Source organism: Microcaecilia unicolor, chromosome 11 (assembly GCF_901765095.1).
Source record: "Microcaecilia unicolor chromosome 11, aMicUni1.1, whole genome shotgun sequence".
Classification (NCBI taxonomy): domain Eukaryota; kingdom Metazoa; phylum Chordata; class Amphibia; order Gymnophiona; family Siphonopidae; genus Microcaecilia; species Microcaecilia unicolor.
In genome coordinates, this window is record NC_044041.1 from 189,734,251 (window position 1) to 189,755,056 (window position 20,806).

The 20,806-nt window shown below is 46.6% G+C and overlaps 1 protein-coding gene across 1 annotated transcript in view; it reads left to right on the forward strand.

Annotated features, from left to right (window-relative positions):
- Positions 1-20,806, forward strand: part of LOC115481016 (enoyl-[acyl-carrier-protein] reductase, mitochondrial-like) — a 61,533-nt gene that overhangs the window by 28,028 nt on the left and 12,699 nt on the right.

The following is a 20,806-nucleotide window of genomic DNA, read 5'->3' on the forward strand; positions in this document are numbered from 1 at the left end:
TATTTCTCTCTTTCTTTCTGCCTTTTTCATATTTGACTGATCATACTCTATGGTGGTCATACATAGTAACATAGTAGATGACGGCAGAAAAAGACCCGCAGGGTCCATCCAGTCTGCCCAACAAGATAAACTCATGTGTATACCTGGTAATGAAAAGCGCCATCCAATGAATCTTTAACTCTAGTGACCCAAGGGTTATTTCTGTAGGAGGCACCCCATCATTCTGGTTTAAGGCGGTGTTTGTTGTTGGCACTCTGGAGTTGCAGTTCAGGATAGATCTTTGGATGCGGATTAAGCAGTCACCTTATTTATTTATTTAAGATTTTGCTGATACCTTTTTCAGTAGTAGCTCAAGGTGAGTTACATTCAGGTACACTGGATATTTCTCTGACCCAGGAGGGCTCACAAACTAAGTTTGTACCTGAGGCAATGGAGGGTTAAGTGACTTGCCCAAGATCACAAGGAGCGGCAGTGGGATTTGAACCGGCCACCTCTGGATTGCAAGACCAGTGCTCTAACCACTAGGCCACTCACAACATTCTGTGTAGAATCTCAAATAGTAGCAATATTCCATACAGAATCTCAAATAGTAGCAACATTCCATGTTCCACTGCACTAACCACTAGACTGCTCCTCCACTAGTAACATTCCATATAGAAGCCTGCGCTGCTGATCTGCAAGGGCAGGCTTCTACATGGAATGTTGCTAGTGGAATAGCAACATTAACATTCCATGTAGAATCTCCAATAGTAGCGACATTCCATGTAGAATCTCAAGGTGAGTTACATTCAGGTACACTGGATATTTCTCTGTCCCAGGAGGACTCACAATCTAAGTTTGTACCTGAGGCAATGGAGGGTTAAGTGACTTGCCCAAGATCACAAGGAGCAGCAGTGGGATTTGAACCAGCCACCTCTGGATTGCAAGACCAGTGCTCTAACCACTAGGCCTCTCCTCCACCTTGTTTCTCCAGACCTCCAGTTTGTCATCATGGTCTGGCACCGAGCGAGCGGTAGAGAGCAGGAGAAACGACTCTGCCTGCAGCCACCACATGAGAGGAAGACAGTTATTAAACCTTCCTGTACTAAAACTCATATCTCATAGTCTACAGGGGCCACGTCTTTATAAAGATGGTAATATTCTGCTGAAAGTCTCATGTAATCGCTATTATATTTATTCATGTCTAAAAGTAAATCCTGCTGCAGTTATTGGGCCCTCAAGTACAGTGATTTACATTCAGTCCCATGCACAGCGAGAGAAGCTAGGAGGGGGGTCATATCTCCTTCTCATGTTCCTCTCTAACCTGCCTGCCAGCTACATCGCACCCCCCCCCCCCCCCCCCCGTTAGCAGAGAGACAGAAGCTGTCCTGCTCTCCATCACACATTATGTATAACTCAAGCGCCTTCTGCATTAAAGCCTCTGGGCCCAAGGCGACACAGATAATGTATTTTTGATGTATCGTTTGGCGTACTGGGAACTTCCAAGGCACTTTACAAGACATGCGCCTTGCTTCTGTGTTCCACCGCACATCTGCAGACATTGATGGCATGTGCGGATCTGGGTGAGGGACGAGGTCTTTATCTCCCCTTGAAAACTCTAACCAAGGACCTTTAACAGTAAGGGGGTAGTAAATATTGAGTGTTGTGGCAATTCTGGTTTAGATAAAGAAAAGAATGATAATCAGGTGAACATGCTGAAGGATTTACAGTGGTGGAAATAAGTATTTGATCCCTTGCTGATTTTGTAAGTTTGCCCACTGACAAAGACATGAGCAGCCCATAATTGAAGGGTAGGTTATTGGTAACAGTGAGAGATAGCACATCACAAATTAAATCCGGAAAATCACATTGTGGAAAGTATATGAATTTATTTGCATTCTGCAGAGGGAAATAAGTATTTGATCCCCCACCAACCAGTAAGAGATCTGGCCCCTACAGACCAGGTAGATGCTCCAAATCAACTCGTTACCTGCATGACAGACAGCTGTCGGCAATGGTCACCTGTATGAAAGACACCTGTCCACAGACTCAGTGAATCAGTCAGACTCTAACCTCTACAAAATGGCCAAGAGCAAGGAGCTGTCTAAGGATGTCAGGGACAAGATCATACACCTGCACAAGGCTGGAATGGGCTACAAAACCATCAGTAAGACGCTGGGCAAGAAGGAGACAACTGTTGGTGCCATAGTAAGAAAATGGAAGAAGTACAAAATGACTGTCAATCGACAAAGATCTGGGGCTCCACGCAAAATCTCACCTCGTGGGGTATCCTTGATCATGAGGAAGGTTAGAAATCAGCCTACAACTACAAGGGGGGAACTTGTCAATGATCTCAAGGCAGCTGGGACCACTGTCACCACGAAAACCATTGGTAACACATTACGACATAACGGATTGCAATCCTGCAGTGCCCGCAAGGTCCCCCTGCTCCGGAAGGCACATGTGACGGCCCGTCTGAAGTTTGCCAGTGAATACCTGGATGATGCCGAGAGTGATTGGGAGAAGGTGCTGTGGTCAGATGAGACAAAAATTGAGCTCTTTGGCATGAACTCAACTCGCCGTGTTTGGAGGAAGAGAAATGCTGCCTATGACCCAAAGAACACCGTCCCCACTGTCAAGCATGGAGGTGGAAATGTTATGTTTTGGGGGTGTTTCTCTGCTAAGGGCACAGGACTACTTCACCGCATCAATGGGAGAATGGATGGGGCCATGTACCGTACAATTCTGAGTGACAACCTCCTTCCCTCCGCCAGGGCCTTAAAAATGGGTCGTGGCTGGGTCTTCCAGCACGACAATGACCCAAAACATACAGCCAAGGCAACAAAGGAGTGGCTCAGGAAGAAGCACATTAGGGTCATGGAGTGGCCTAGCCAGTCACCAGACCTTAATCCCATTGAAAACTTATGGAGGGAGCTGAAGCTGCGAGTTGCCAAGCGACAGCCCAGAACTCTTAATGATTTAGAGATGATCTGCAAAGAGGAGTGGACCAAAATTCCTCCTGACATGTGTGCAAACCTCATCATCAACTACAGAAGACGTCTGACCGCTGTGCTTGCCAACAAGGGTTTTGCCACCAAGTATTAGGTCTTGTTTGCCAGAGGGATTAAATACTTATTTCCCTCTGCAGAATGCAAATAAATTCATATACTTTCCACAATGTGATTTTCCGGATTTAATTTGTGATGTGCTATCTCTCACTGTTACCAATAACCTACCCTTCAATTATGGGCTGCTCATGTCTTTGTCAGTGGGCAAACTTACAAAATCAGCAAGGGATCAAATACTTATTTCCACCACTGTATAAGTGTACTGGCAGTTGCTAAATATGTAAGTCCCCTCTCTGTGAGTTTTCAGAGGCATTATACAGAGAGCACTGCCAAAAAATCTCTCTAAACGCTTTGGCATTAGCTAGACATTGCTGGAGTGGAGCGAGGGTGTTCCGCCTAGCTATACTTTAAGGAAGGAATTCTATTAATTGCGTTCAAATATTAGCTTTTATGTACTGGTTTGTACTGTTACTGGTGTGCAGGACGTCAGACTCAGAAACAGAACGAAGGAAGAAGAGGACCTCGGCTGGCGAGGGTTGGGGTCCCCCGCCAGAAAAGATAGGTGACGGCGACGGTGGGGGAGGGTTGGCGGCGGGAGGGGGGGCAAGAGGGTCATCGGCAGGGCGGGTCAAAGTTGGTGGTGGCGGGGGGGGGTTGGCAATGGCGGGGAGGGGGTCGGCGGCGCTGGGGGGGTTGGCAATGGCGGGGAGGGGGTCGGCAGCACCGGGGGGGGGGGCTAAAATGTGCCCCCTCACCTCGGGCTGTGGACCCCCCTCCTGCCGAAGTCTGGCTACGCCCCTGGTGTAATGCATTTGCTATACCAGCTTTCTGTTGTACAGCCAAAGGAGTTTACACTTTTATACAGTGGGGGAAATAAGTATTTGATCCCTTGCTGATTTTGTAAGTTTGCCCACTGACAAAGACATGAGCAGCCCATAATTGAAGGGTAGGTTATTGGTAACAGTGAGAGATAGCACATCACAAATTAAATCCGGAAAATCACATTGTGGAAAGTATATGAATTTATTTGCATTCTGCAGAGGGAAATAAGTATTTAATCCCTCTGGCAAACAAGACCTAATACTTGGTGGCAAAACCCTTGTTGGCAAGCACAGCGGTCAGACGTCTTCTGTAGTTGATGATGAGGTTTGCACACATGTCAGGAGGAATTTTGGTCCACTCCTCTTTGCAGATCATCTCTAAATCATTAAGAGTTCTGGGCTGTCGCTTGGCAACTCGCATCTTCAGCTCCCTCCATAAGTTTTCAATGGGATTAAGGTCTGGTGACTGGCTAGGCCACTCCATGACCCTAATGTGCTTCTTCCTGAGCCACTCCTTTGTTGCCTTGGCTGTATGTTTTGGGTCATTGTCGTGCTGGAAGACCCAGCCACTACCCATTTTTAAGGCCCTGGCGGAGGGAAGGAGGTTGTCACTCAGAATTGTACGGTACATGGCCCCATCCATTCTCCCATTGATGCGGTGAAGTAGTCCTGTGCCCTTAGCAGAGAAACACCCCCAAAACATAACATTTCCACCTCCATGCTTGACAGTGGGGACGGTGTTCTTTGGGTCATAGGCAGCATTTCTCTTCCTCCAAACACGGCGAGTTGAGTTCATGCCAAAGAGCTCAATTTTTGTCTCATCTGACCACAGCACCTTCTCCCAATCACTCTCGGCATCATCCAGGTGTTCACTGGCAAACTTCAGACGGGCCGTCACATGTGCCTTCCGGAGCAGGGGGACCTTGCGGGCACTGCAGGATTGCAATCCGTTATGTCGTAATGTGTTACCAATGGTTTTCGTGGTGACAGTGGTCCCAGCTGCCTTGAGATCATTGACAAGTTCCCCCCTTGTAGTTGTAGGCTGATTTCTAACCTTCCTCATGATCAAGGATACCCCACGAGGTGAGATTTTGCGTGGAGCCCCAGATCTTTGTCGATTGACAGTCATTTTGTACTTCTTCCATTTTCTTACTATGGCACCAACAGTTGTCTCCTTCTCGCCCAGCGTCTTACTGATGGTTTTGTAGCCCATTCCAGCCTTGTGCAGGTGTATGATCTTGTCCCTGACATCCTTAGACAGCTCCTTGCTCTTGGCCATTTTGTAGAGGTTAGAGTCTGACTGATTCACTGAGTCTGTGGACAGGTGTCTTTCATACAGGTGACCATTGCCGACAGCTGTCTGTCATGCAGGTAACGAGTTGATTTGGAGCATCTACCTGGTCTGTAGGGGCCAGATCTCTTACTGGTTGGTGGGGGATCAAATACTTATTTCCCTCTGCAGAATGCAAATAAATTCATATACTTTCCACAATGTGATTTTCCGGATTTAATTTGTGATGTGCTATCTCTCACTGTTACCAATAACCTACCCTTCAATTATGGGCTGCTCATGTCTTTGTCAGTGGGCAAACTTACAAAATCAGCAAGGGATCAAATACTTATTTCCCCCACTGTATATGCAGGTACTTCCTCCGTCCCTAGTGAGCTCACAATCTAAGTTTTGCACTTGGGGCAATGTAGGGTTAAGTGACTTGCCCAGGGTCACAAGGAGCTGCAGTGGGAATTGAACCCAGTTTTCCTGGTTCTCAGCCCACTGCATTAACCATTAGGTTATATGTAAAGCTGGGGCAACAAGCACTTTCTGGGTATATTCAACGGCACCACTTATCCGTATAGTAGCGCTAAATGTACTTATTATATTTTTAATGCAGCCAGTATTTTAAAGTACACGCTAGCCACCAGTTGAAATACTGACCCAAATGTTTTTATAAGTAGCCTGACAATTCACTGTAGGCAGCACAGCTTGGGGGTGAGGAGGGGAGCAGAAGCCAATGTGTCAACATATGGCCTCTAATCTGGGGAGGGGTAGAAAATATACCGCTGTTAACCTATGTACCAGATTTAGCAGTATATCAAATACCATTAAAAAATAAAACAGAAACGCAACAAGATCAACGCGAACATACCTAAATCTTCACTACCCAAGCAGCAAAAGACTCAACTACAAATCAACGTATGCATCCAGCTTTTCCTATTTAAGCGCACAACTATGGAACGCACTGCCAAAAATAGTAAAAACAAGGTACGACCACCTAAATTTCTGGAAAGAACTAAAAACTAACCTGTTCAGAAAGGCATATCCCACTGACCCAACATAAAAGCGTGAACACCTGCAACACAACAAAACCAAAGATCGTAATGGGCACACCCCAACTTCCCTCTTTCTCCCTAAGTTCCCTAATATACCTACCTTACATGAACCTATTCTACTACAATAACACCTGTATTTGTTCATTCCGGAACTGGCGAACGCCACTACGGAACTATGTAAGCCACATTGAGCCTGCAAATAGGTGGGAAAATGTCTAAGTGTGTAAGCTGCTCCCTGAAGGAGGCTCTTGCAACATGCGCCTTTTCACATGGCATCCTGGTCCTGTGTTTTTTCATACTGTGGGGTAGAACCAGTTGCCAACTCCGCGTTTTTCCTGTGGGATTGGGCGGCTTTTTTCAGTTAGCTGTGGGTGCTTTTCACCAGTCACGGGTTGCGACTTTTTGGGAGGTTGGCTGTGTCGCTAGTGCTCAGTGTTCACCCTATTGGTCAAATTTTGGATCCAAAATGAGGCTTGGTGCATTCTCAAGCCTCATTCTGGCTCCAAATTTGACCAATAGGTGGTGAGGTGGGTGATGAGGTCATCAGTTGATGATGATGACTCATCATGCTGGTCTGGACTGGAGTGAGCAATTGAGCAGAGCACAGCAGCACATTGTGGAAGGTCTGGAGGACCTCCACAATGGTGGAGTGAGGAGGATGGAAGCTGAGCAGCACACAGGCCAAGTCATGCCCAAAAGTAGCCCAACAATTTTTAACACCAAAATAGCTATGTGAGGGGGGGGGGGGGAAGCAATCCCTGTCTCCTCACATAGCTGTTTTTGGTGTTAGGCTATTTTAGGGCTACTTTTGAGCATGACTTGGGCTGGAAAATTTTTCACCATCTGGCAATCCGGGTGGGGGCTTGGCCAACGACTTGTACAGGGTCATTATCACTTTCTCCCTTCCAGGTTATGCCCCTGTCTATGCAGCATAATGGCCAAAGCTGGAAGGATGCTAGGCTGCATAGAGAGAGATATAACCAGCAGGAAAACAGAGGTGTTAATGCTCTTCCACAAGTTGTTGGTCAGGCCTCACTTGAGTACTGCGTTCAGCTCTGGAGGCCGTATTTTACCAAAGATATAAAAAGACTTGAAGCAGTTCATAGGAAGGCAAAAAAAAAAAAGTGGTATAGGGTCTGTGCCAGAAGATGTACGAGAGTTGAAGACTTGAATATTTATACCCCAGAGGGGAGAAGAGACGGGGGTAATATGATATAGACATTTAAATACTTGAAAGGTATTAATGAGCAAACAAATCTTTTCCATAGACAGGTAATCTATAGAACTAGAGGACAATGAAATGAAACTGCAAGAAGGAAGCTTAAAAGCAACATCAAGAAATACTTTTTCACCCAAAGGGTGTAGGATGCCTCGAACGACCTCCCTGTGGAAGTGGTGGGGACAAAAACAGTGACAGAATTCATGAAGGCATGGAATAAAAACATATCTGTCAGGAGGATGCAGTAAAAGGAAAACAAATGGCTAAGGGCCCGATGCTCAAAGCCAGAGGCAATTAGCATCTGATTAGTGCATATGTTACTGCGTGTGGGATGTTCGGAGGGCTCTAGCCTGGGGAACAACGTGGGTGCCAAAGATGGCCGAAAATTGTATTTAAATGTACTCAAATGGATGTTAATGAGCGGGGTTACCATATGTCCGGTTTTACCCGGACACGTCCTCTTTTTGAGGGCACTGGAGGACGTCCGGTTGGGTTTTTCCAGCCTGCCCGTTTATCCGGGTTTGTGGACAAATGGGCAGGCTGGAATCTCCCGCCCGGACGTCCCACAGTGTCCTCAGAAAGAGGACCAGTAAGTCTCCCGCTTGCTGCCGGCGCCACTTCAAAATGGCTGCCGACACTTCAAGCGGCGGCCACGCGAGACTTCCAGAAGTCTTGCGAGGTCACTGCTTGAAGTGTCAGCAGCCATTTTGAAGCGGCACCAGCACCGAGCGGGCAGCGGCATTGCCGGGCAGGAAAGAGTGGGATCCTTTCTTGCCCCACAGAGGCCACTAGACCACCAGGGCATGATAAGGGAGGGGAGGGGATGTGGAATTTGTTCTTCCCTGAGTGTATGCTGTTCAACTATTCACACTTTGCATTTAGTAAGACATTTATTTATTTTATTTATTTGTTGCACTTGTATCCCACATTTTCCCACCTATTTGCAGGCTCAGTGTGGCTTACATAGTACCGTGCTGGCGATCGCCAGTTCCAGTATACATAGCGATATCATGGTAGAGATCATGTGTGACAGACACATGTTGAGGACTGCTCTTCAGTTGTCTGTGCTGTATTCACACTTGATAGGTATCATTTGACACACCCACATGAGATTTTGATGAAGATCCATTCTTCACCTGTCCATGCTGTATTCATTTGTTATAGGTACTAATAATGACACCTTTATGGGGCTGAGGTAAAGATCTGCAATTCAGCTTTCCAAGAAGTACTTATGCTTTTTGTGCATAAGTGTGGTCCTTACATTGGGCTCTGATGAAAATCCCTTCTTCAGCTGTCCAAGCAGTATTAATACTTTCCATCTATCAGGATCCCCTCTTCAGATGTCTGTGCTCTATTCATGCTTTACATGTATCACAGTGACACATTTCTGAGCAGAGCTGATGATAGGTTGGTGTAAACAGGGTAACTAGCCTGAACCCCAAGCCTCTCTGAAACTGAAGGAAATTCAGCCGGTAGGCTTTGAGCCCCCTTTCCAAATTTCTGTCCTGGACCCAGGGCTGGTGCAAGGATGTTAGGTGCCATGAGCGATAAATCTTCAGTTTTGCACACCCCTCAATTAACTTCAAGACCCCCTAGGCACCCCCTGAGATTTAATAAACTCAACGATCATGATCACCTCAATGCCATACCTCCCCAAACAATCCTATAAAAATACATAATTGGATATCATACATTTAAATATTAAACTTTATTTAGTATATCCCTAACGAGAGCAAGTTCCAATAGACATTTACCTGGGTAAATGGACTGTCTGGAAATTCCCACTCTCCCTTTGCATAGAAGACATGGAGGTGGTTCTTTGGAGTTTGTGTGACTGTCAGGACTTTTGGTTTCCGGCTTTGACTGCATCTGCTTTTGCTGCTCCTCTCAAAGTTGCTACTCTAGATGACTGCCTGGTCTTGCCTAATTGTAGGGCTGGCCCTGCCTGGCCCCAGTACGTGTAACACCAGCCCCCCAGCGTTGCCTCCATTTCCTTTTATAAAGGCAGACGCACGTAAGCAGGGGGATCTTTCTCAAATTATTATGGCTTCACAAAAGAAATAAAGATCAGGATAGAAAAGGAAGCTCCGAAAGATCTAGAATTAAATGTTGTTCATACAGCTTCTTCTTTCATACTTCATCAAACCCCTGCTGTTAATAATCACATTAAGAGAACAATAGTCATCCTCTGAGCCAGTTCTGGAGCTGGACAAGCGTCAGAGAGACGCATAAATTTACGGTGGGGCATCCCATTTTCAACAAATGAACGCATCACTCTTTAGCAGTGAGCCTGACACTCAACGTCTGCCCTTGAACAAGTCACTTAACCTCCCTGTGCACAACACAGACTGTACTTAAGCTCTTCTTGCTGCCACTTTCCTGCCATCCTGGTTATCTTGGACAAAACTGTCTCACTGATGTCCCCATATATATTCTGTTCCGAGCTTTTATATTCCATCCAATTCCGTAGCAAGAAAGAACTAACTGCCGACCTGAACATGTATACCTTGGAGGAAAGGAGAAACAGGGGGTGACATGATACAGATGTTCAAATATTTGAAAGGTATTAATCCACAAACAAACCTTTTCCTGAGACGGGAAGGCGGTAGAACGAGAGGGCATGAAATGAGATTGAAGGGGGGCAGACTCAAGAAAAATGTCAGGAAGTAATTTTTCACTGAGAGAGTGGTGGATGCTTGGAATGCCCTCCCGCGGGAGGTGGTGGAGATGAAAACGGTAATGGAATTCAAACGTGCGTGGGATAAACACAAAGGAATCCGGTTTAGAAGGAATGGATCCACTGAATCTTAGCGGCGATTGGGTGGCAACATTGGTAATTGGGAAGCAAAACCAGTGCTGGGCAGACTTCTACGGTCTGTGCCCTGAGAATGGCAAGGACAAATCAAACTCAGGTATACATATAAAGTATCGCATATCATGTAAAATGAGTTTATCTTGTTGGGCAGACTGGATGGACCGTACAGGTCTTTATCTGCCGTCATTTACTATGTTACTCTTTGGGGTTCTACATGGAATGTTGCTACTAATTGAGATTCCGGAATCTTCAGAACTTTTAGTGCAAGAACAGTGCTGGGCAGACTTCTACGGTCTGTGCCCTGAGAATGGCAAGGACAAATCAAACTCAGGTATACATATAAAGTATCGCATATCATGTAAAATGAGTTTATCTTATTTGGCAGACTGGATGGACCCTTCAGGTCTTTATCTGCCGTAATTTACTATGCTACTCTTTGGGGTTCTACATGGAATGTTGCTACTAATTGGGATTCCGGAATCTTGTAACTCTTTAGGATTCCAGAATCTTCAGAACTTTTAGTGCAAGAACAGTGCTGGGCAGACTTCTACGGTCTGTGCCCTGAGAAAGGCCAGGACAAATCAAACTCGGGTATAAAGTATTACATACCATGTAAAATGAGTTTATCTTGTTGGGCAGACTGGATGGACCGTTCAGGTCTTTATCTGCCGTCACTTACTATGTTACTATGTTACTCTTTGGGGTTCTATATGGAATGTTGCTATTAATTGGGATTCCAGAATCTTCAGAACTTTTAGTCCAAAAAGAGTGCTGGGCAGACTTCTACGGTCTGGGCCCTGAAATGGCAAGGACAAATCAAACTCGGGTATACATATGAAGTATCTTGTTGGGCAGACTGGATGGACCGTTCAGGTCTTTATCTGCCATCATTTACTATCTTACTATGTCCTTATTTCCAATGGAAGACTATTCCAGACTTTTAACAGCCTGAAAAGCAAAACTACCAGCTAATATACATTATTAGATACCAAAGGGAGAATGTCAGTGTCTGTATACAGCTTCCTAACTCTGTCCCAGATATCCAGAATAAATATACATGAGCTAATAATTACATACCCTGGAAGCTCAGTATATGTAAATTTATCTCATACATATTCATTCTGAATAGCCTGAAAACTCAACTGGGTCATGGGGTTGTGAGGATTTGTTTGGGACATGCTGGATTAGTATTAGTCCAGAGCTGCCAAGTTCCTCAGTTCCAGGGTAAAGATTCTAGGCCAGTCCTGGATTTCAGAGAACTCACGTCCTGGTGCGTAATCAGGGCCAGCTTCATACAAATATAAACATAGTAACATAGTAGATGACGGCAGAAAAAGACCTGCACGGTCCATCCAGTCTGCCCAACAAGATAAACTCATATGTGCTACTTTTTGTGTATACCTTGATTTGTACCTGTCCTCTTCAGGGCACAGACCGTATAATTCTGCCCAGCACTATCCCCGCCTCCCAATCACCAGCCCCACCACCCAATCTCGGCTAAGCTCCTGAGGATCTATTCCTTCTGAACAGGATTCCTTTATGTTTATCCCACGCATGTTTGAATTCCGTTACCGTTTTCTTTTCCACCACCTCCCGCGGGAGGGCATTCCAAGCATCCACCACTCTCTCAGTGAAAAACTACTTCCTGACATTTTTCTTGAGTCTGCCCCCCTTCAATCTCATTTCATGTCCTCTCGTTCTACCGCCTTCGCTTCATACAAATATGAAGAACCATCACCATCTCCTTCATCCACAGCCTGCAAAGTACGATGTCCGTTTTGCACAGGTTTCGTTCTGGGAAAGGTAATCAAAACCTTGGGGGGGGGGGGGGCTAGGTGGGGGGGAAGGCAAAACTGAAAGTTTGCATAGGACACCTAATATCGTGCTGGTCCTGTGTATTATAGACCTTCAGCCAGGACCACCTAGAGACAAAGCTGGACCTGGGGCAGGGTCTCCACCCCCTTTACTTGGGACACAGCCCCCCCCCCCCCACTCGGGATGCAGCTGCCACCGTCACCACCCCCTACCTTCCTGTGTCAGTGCATCTGCTCCTCCCCGCCCTCCAAGGGGGGGGTCCGGCACTGGGGTCTGTCTCTCTCCTGCTCCTGTGTACCGGAACCGGGTTATCGCATTAATGCAATCACCCAGGTCCCGACAGGAGCAGGCCAGAGATGGATCCCAGCACGGGGCCCCCCTTAGAGGCCAGGCCCGGCGCATCTCCTATAGTAACCCACTACAAACCACAACATCCCAGTTTCATTCCGTCATACATTAGCGATAGACAAGTTGTGCAGCCTGGCCAAGGGACCTGGCAGCTGCATGTTTTGAACATCTATGGCACTCTCATCTTTAAAATGAGAAACATTCATCACTCAGACCTATTCAAGGCACAGTAACATTCTCCCTCTAAAAGTATTTGAAAAATGGGGAGATGTTTCAGTTAGTTAACATGAAATAAAAAATCAAAATGGGGACGTAGTCTGGCATCAGTGCAGTGCTTTCTTTGCAAAACTCATGCCTGTCCTAACATTCCCTGTGAAATGTGCAGGATTTGGGGTGCAATGGGTGGGGGGAGCGTGGAGGACACACGGGTTTTTTGTGCCAGCCCAGCACCTCAGGCCAGGGCTAAATTAAAACCCTTTAGTGTCCAGTGTTCCCATCAATCTGTTCCCATATGGCTTATTACGGGAACATTGGACACTGAAGGGTTAACCCTGGAGCATGCCATGTGTTGCTGTAAAGGTGTGCATTGTCTCCTGGAGGTGGCTGTCTCCCTGGGAGGTCAGATATTTATCACAGCTTTCCTCTGGCCCTTGACAGTTTTAATATTTTCCCTGCTGAAAAACCTTCTGTGGTGCAGTTTAATGAACTGCTATTATATAGACTTATCTCCCTCTTTCTTTCTTTCTTTTTTCTTTTATGTTTACCCAGGGAGATTTAATTAAAGGTTTCCTCCTTGACTAGACTGTAGTGAAATGGGTGACAAAGGTGTCAGGGGAAGGGATGAATGGTAAGGCTCAGTTGCAGCTAGAAGGTTGATAAGTATCTTTCCCTGCAAGTAGGGTCACCACCATGATAAATAAGCAAGGGGGGGGGAAGAGAGTGTGAATAGGGAGGGGGCAGATGAGACAGTCCGTCATCTAGGATTCAAGGTCAGAGGAGGACCCATGCTGGATTAAAAGTGAAGGAGTAATGGGAGAGGGATTGGGGGAGAGTGGCACAGCCAGGGTGTTGCCCTGGGCCCAAGGCACCCTTAATCTGTCCTTGGTCACTATCCTGCTTATTTTCGAAGGAGAAGGGGGCCATCTTCCGACACAAATCGGGATATGGCATAATCGAAAGCCAATTTTGGCCGCCCTGAACTACAGTCCGTCGCAGGGCCGGCAAAAGTTTAAGGGGGCGTGTCAGAGACGTAGCAAAGGCGGGACAGGGGCATGGTTAACACTTGGCCGCCCTCAGGCAATAATGGAAAAAAGAAGGGCGGCCCTGACGAGCATTTGGCCGACTTTTCTTGGTCCATTTATTTTCAGGACCAAGCTTCAAAAAAGTGTTCAAACTGACCAGATGACCACCGGAGGGAATTGGGAATGACATCCCCGTACTCCCCCAGTGGTCACCAACCCCCTCCCACCCTAAATAAAATGTAAAACATTTTTTCACCAGCTTCTATGCCACCCTGAAATGTCATACCCAGCTCCATGACAGCAGTATGCAGGTGTCGTGTTCTCGAGGACCTTGGCATTCTGTCAGGCTTCTTCCCCGGGAACCCTGGGTACGTGAGTCCTTGGACCACGGCCGAGGAGCGGCAGTGGCAGGCAAGATCACCTTCGGAGCAGAGAAGAGACAAGGCTGGACTGGAACCCCGGACTGGAGTCCTGCACTGGAACACTCGGAACTGGAACGCACCGGACCGGAACACACTGGAGTAGGCTTCACCTACGCTTAGCTGCCTTTCCCCGAGGGTTGAGCCCTCAGGTTCGAGCAGCCAGTAGGGCTTACAGGAAAACCAGAACTGGAACCAGCAACAGGAACAACCAGAGTCAGGATCCAGCAGTGCTCCCAGGTATCTAGGCTAATGTGAGACAGGCAGGCAGGGAATGTCCGGGTTCAGGCAATAGTCCGAGACAGGTGGCTGGGAGAGAAGATCTGAGTACAGGCAATAGCAGAGACAGGTGGCTGGCAGAGAATATTTGAGTATAGGCAATAGGCAGAGACAGGCGTGGACAGGTTCAAAGCAGGAGTCTCTGGGCAGGCGGCTAGCAGAGCAGTAGATAGGTACAGGCAAGGGTCAGAACCAATAGCAAGACTAGGGCTGGAGCTCCAGAAACCAAGGAAACCCCACCGGGGAAAACCAGAGGCTAAACTCAGGAGACCTAGAAGCTGTACACAAGCTAACAAGCAGAGCAGTGCCCAAGCTAACTAGGCAAACACTAGGAACTCACACAGAGCAAACACAGAAGAACTAGACAATGTAGCAGTGCACAGAGCACTCTAGCATACCCGGGACCTTATACGATGCAAAGGCCAAGACTGCAGTCTCTAAGTGCTTAATAAAGCCCTTCCACACCAGAGGCACAGCTGCAGCAATCTCCAGCAACTACGGAGACTGATTAGGCACAAGCCACAGAGCAGGCAGAAAGCACAGTAAAACACAGAGGCTTCCCACACCCAGGTGTAGTGTAGTGAAGCAATTAGAGTCCTGCTGGCAGCAGCCAGCACACAGAGAGAGAGAGAGAGCTAACCCAGGCAACACCCACAGGTGCAGTATAGTGAGGCAATTAGTGTCATGCTGTTGGATGCAGCCAGCACAGAGAGCCAGAGCTAGCTCAGAAAGGACAGACAGAAGAAACAGGAGCCAGCTAGGAAGCTGACCCCCAGGAACAAGGTAAGTCTGAGGGTGGTCACGGCCACAGACGTGACAGCAGGTCCCTGGAGCAGTTTTAGTGGGTGCAGTGCACTTCAGGCAGGCGGACCCAGACCCATCCCCCCCTACCTGTTACACTTGTGGTGGTAAGTGTTGAGCCCTCCAACCCCCCCCAAAACCCACTGTACCCACATGTAGGTGCCCCCTTCACCTATAAGGGCTATGATAGTGGTATACAATTGTGGGTAGTGGGATTTGGGGGGGCTCAGCACCCAAGGGAAGGGAGCTATATACCTGGGATCAATTCATAAAGTCCACTGCAGTGCCCCCTAGGGTGCCGAGTTGGTGTCCTGGCAGGTGAGGGGGACCAGTGCACTACAAATGCTGGCTCCTCCCATGACCAAATGCCTTGGATTTCGCTGGGTTTGAGATGGCCGGCCTCGGTTTCCATTATCGGCGAAAACCGAAGCCGCCCATCTCTAAGTCTCAACATTTAAGTCAACCATCTCTAAGGTCGACCTAAATGTTGAGATTTGGCCAGCCTCAACGTTATTATTGAAACAAAATATGGCCACCCATCTTGTTCAATAGTACGGTTAGCTTCTCGGGGTCGTCCCCGGAGATGGGCGACCTTATAGATGGGCGCCCCCGTTTGATTATGCCCTCGTACCTGACCCAGCTTTATTCCGATAGACAAGCGGAGTGTAAAAGTGAACCCAACAGCTGGATTCAAAACATGGCTGAAAGCAATAATTGTAATGACCAAACTGTGAGTAGATTGTGTTTGGGAGAGCGGGAGTACAAAGGAGAAGGAAGAAACGTTATCCAGCTAGTGCGCTCTGATTAGTGCACGCTAAATCCCGGATTCTATGTAAGGCATGGCGAGTAGTGCACATTAAACTGTGCATGTGGTGAAGTTGTGCACACTACTCAATTGATTACTGAGCAATTAGTGATCATTGGCCGATAACTAATTATTGTCACTAATTGGCAATAATTGGAATTCACGTGCGCTTCTTTTTAGGCATATTCTAAGAAGAGGCGCACGTAAATTCCAATGTGCATAGCTGAAAAGGGGGTGTGACCATGGGTGAACTGTAGGCGTGTCAGGGGTGTCAATCACATTTATACGCATTGTTATAGGATTCGAGGGAACGTGTGTACATTTAGGCGTGGGCATTTTTACCAGGGTTTTCAGCTGCATTAATGGCCACACCTAGAGGTACACACGCTTCCCCGGCCTATGCGCCATTCTATAAACCACGTCTTGCTGTAGGCACGGTTTATAGAATAGCGCTACATTCGTTATTTCAACGCGCCTACATTTTGGACACCATATAAGGAATCTAGCCCTAACTTTATAACGTGGACTTAATGCGGGATCACATAGCGCCTCCTAAATAAAACGTAATAACTGCTCCCGTGTTAATATTTTTCCAAGTTCTGTGTGCTAATGGAAAAATTAGCATGAGACCTGCAAAAAAATTTGTTTTTAAATCCTTAAAAATATGCCGTGGTAAACCTGTACTTAACACACAGGAAAGGCCCACGTTAAGACTCACTAAACCCAGATTTTGCAGCGGCTTAGTACAAGGGCCCTTTAATTCGGTGACATTGATTATTCCAGACCAAGTTTCAAGTCCGTTTAGAACAATTCTCTCCCTTCAACCTTTCTGCTTCTCCCGCTACCTTAGGCATTTGCAAAAGAGAGAGAGAGAAAAAAGAAAAATGGCCCAGACAGCACCCAGAGAGGAATGACTACCGCAATGGATTTTATTAATTGGTTATTTCATTATAATGTACTCTGGCTGTGGTCTGAGCACTGGGTCTTAATGGCGTTCATTACAGCATGGAACATTCCAGGGGGGTAGAGACGCTTCTGCTGGAGCTAATGTAGTGAGAGTCATTAACCCTAATAGCTGCTCCTGGCTTGTAAGGGATTACAGCACCTTGCAAAGTCCACAATTCTCATCACTGAGATGAGGCTGAGGTTCGGCGCAGCTGCGGCACCAGGAAACCCTCGCCATTGCTCTGCTCCCTGTAGAAATTAGCTCAGGTGGCGACAGTACTGAAAAGTGGCCTCCAGGCTTGGATGCACCACACTCATGGAACTGGCCAGCAAGGAAAAATTTAAGACCTCCATTGCTTAGTAATTTTGAATTTTACTGTGAGGAGAGCTGGTGGAAGGGTGGGAGAAGCCCTAGGCGAACCTTCAGCCTTGCACCCCCCACCCCCGTCCTTAAATAAATTTTCACGTCCCCTACAAAATTTTGACGATAGAAGCTTAGCAATCATGATCATCAAACAACCATCCTATAAAAATGTAGGCAAAAGTTGATGCTGATAATTCTTTGTGTGACTGTCAGGTCCTATTGTTTTGCTTTGACACCAGCTGCTTTTGACACCCTCAAGAAGCTGCTGCCCTAGGCAGCCTCCTAGTCTTGCCTAATAGTTGGGCTGGTCCCGACTGTGAGCCTCATTAGCCACATTTGAACATGCAGAACAATTTGTGCTGCCTTTTTACAGAAAACTGGTTAATCACTAACTGAGCTCCTCAACCTGATCAAGAATCAGATGCAGGCCAGTGATAAAGTACGGCGGGGGGGGGGGGGGGGGGGGGGGGGGGGGTCCAAGGGCACTAAGGAGAGGTCTGTGTCCTCCCGGAACATTTACCAGTCTCTCTGTATCGCTCCATGGTGCAACCTCACCTTGAGTATTGCTTTCAGTTCTGGTCGCTGTATCTCAAAAAAGATATAACGGAATTAGAAAAGGTTCAAAAAAGAGCAACCAAAATGATAAAGGGACTGGAACTCCTTTCATGTGAAGAAAGGCTAAAGAGGTTAGGGCTCTTCAGCTTGAAAAAGAGACGGCTGAGGGGAGATTGATTGAGGTCTACGAAATCCTGAGTGGTGTAGAACGAGTAGACGTAAATCGATTTTGACTCGTTCCAAAAGTACAAAGACTAGGGGACACTCGAGGAAGTTACATGGAAAATACTTTTAAAGCAAATAGGAGAAAATATTTTTTCATTCAACGAATACTTAAGCTCGTTGCTGGAGGATGTGGTAAGAGCGGTTAGCATATCTGGGTTTAAAGAAGGTTTGAACAAGTTCCTGGAGGAAATGTCCATAGTCTGCTATTAAGATAGACATGGGGAAGGCACTGCTTGCCCTGGGATCGGTAGCTCAAATGTTGCTACTATTTGGGTTCCTGCCAGGTACTTGTGACTTGGATTGGCACTTTTGGAAACAGGATACTGGGCTAGATGGACCTTTAGTCTGACCCAGAATGGCTGTTGTGTTTTTATAATAACAAACTATAGTCAACACCCTAAGGAATGAGGGGAATAAGTGCAGAACCAAACTAATAATCGTAGCTCAGGATTTACCATACCCACCCTGAGGACCGCACAGCCTGTCAGGTTTTCAGGATATCAGTGCTAATATGCATGAGATCAATTTTGTATATATTGAAAACCCAGTATATGCTAATTTATCTTATGTATATTCATTGTCCTAGGATCCCCTAGGATAGGGTTTGGAAGACCGAGCTCGTCTCTTGGGTTAGTCATTGTGTTCAAGTATATTTATAGACTGCTTTCCTACGACAAAAGTGCAACCTAAAGCAGTTTACAATAATACAATAAATATTCAAATATAGCATCCCATAATACAGAAATAATTTGGAAAAGAAAGACGAAGTCCACTCTCGTTAAGATGGAAAAAGCTGCCATGCCATCTACAATGATAAAAAAATACATAAACCAGTCTACAATAATCCCGTTATAATACTTCAGTCTACCCAATGCCTCATAAATAATACACTAAGAACCTCTGAAGAATCTCTCAGGACAGGAAAATAGATACATTGATCAATACAAAATGATTGTACCTAGTTAGCTCAATCTACAGTCTCTGCTAGGATTGCCATGTCACCGTAGGTAACCAAACAGGCTTTCTTAGTTTTGCCCCATTGCGTGCACAGAGCTGCAGTTCTGATTTTGTTCAGCCACCTGCAATGTGGATGCCAAAGGACTTCAAATCCTAAAATGCATTAGGATATACTTTCAAAAACCAAGACCGGCCAAAAGGCTCCTTCCTTGAGTTCAGTCACTTGATAGCTCTGTTGGGTTCCTTGAATCATTTGGTTCCCCTTTCAAGGGCTTATGTCAGGTCAACACTCGGGCAGTTCCTTAGTTGGTAGGGCTGTCCCACGGGTGTTGCAGTGGTCATGGCAAGGGCATTCGTAGTGATTCACTTCCAACGCAGTCGGTCCTGAGCAACTGCAGTAAAGTCATCCATGCAGAGATGGAGTCACTTTGCTTCAACTTCGATTTGCCTATACCAGGTCTTTTTTGGAGCACTTTCTACAAACTTCTAGCTAGATGTTCAACACCATTGGAGTAACCATCTTGGTAGTCACGATGCCTCTGTTCTGCAGACATGGCCAAACCAGAGGAGGTATAATTGTCTTATCATGCCTTCCACTGTAAATTGTTTTGTTGCAAAATTCTGAAATGGCTTCATTGTACCAGTGGTCAAGAAGCAAGATGTGACAACCTATTGAGTGGAATTTTCGGCACAGATGTGCCTTCCTCAGGAGTCTACAATAAAAGCAAAGATAACCAATATAAATTTAAAGTATGTAATGATATATAGATTTAAAAAAAAAAGGTTCATACAGTAGAAATATGCTGTCACTTGCTCTCAGTGAAATACAGGCCAAGGGCTCAGGCTTACAGCCAGTGGCGTAGCCAGACAGCCAATTTTGGGTGGGCCTGAGCCCAAATTGGATGGGCACAATATTTTTTCTGCCCCTGTCCTACTCCCACATGTCACCCTCTCTCCTACTTCTATGTCCAACATTTTTCTCTCTCTCTCTCTCTCTCTCTCTCTCTCTCTTCTTCTGCATCTCTTCCTCCCTCCCACTCCACATCCAGCATTTCTTCCTCTCTCTCCCCCTCCATCCTCAAGCCCATTTCTCCCTCTCTCACCTCTACCCCCCTGTGCAGCATCTCTTCCTCTCTCTCCATCCCATGCATGCAGCAGCTCTTCCTCCCACCCCACCTCCAACAGTTGTCTCCTGCAACCCATGTAGCATCTCTCCCTCCCATCCCATGTCCAACTTTCTCCCTCACTCCTTACCCCCCTGTGCAGCAACTCTCGAAGAGCTTCTGCTTGAAATTCTTCTCCCTGCTGCTGCTGGTAAGCTACATTTGGATACAAGGTTTTCAGCGGCGCAAAGGCAACAGGCAAGACAGGTCCACTGACGCAAGTCAAAGTTGATACTCAACAGGCAACAGAGAGAAAAAAAAAAGCGAGAAAATGAAAGTATGCTATAGATCAGAACGTTCCTACGTTATTATTGTAAAGTGTTCGGAGGGTTAATATTGTAAAGCGTTGCCCGGTTTCTGATACTCACCAGCCTCTCAAGCCCACAGTCAAGAGCAGCAGCAAGAATTTTATCCTGGAGCAGCGACCGCACAGACTCTCAAAGAGAAACATGTACATTTCAAACAATCTCCCATGTTTATCCTTACGAATGCTCCATTCCTCTTCACTCTCAACGGACTTCAACGTGTCAGGAGGGAAAAAGCGAGTAGAATTAATCAGATAGGCCTCTGCACACGTCTAATGGGCTTAGCAGGTTGTTGCACAAATTGCCTCAAAAAGTGTGGCGCCAGTCAGCCCCCTTTGGAGGAGGAAGTTG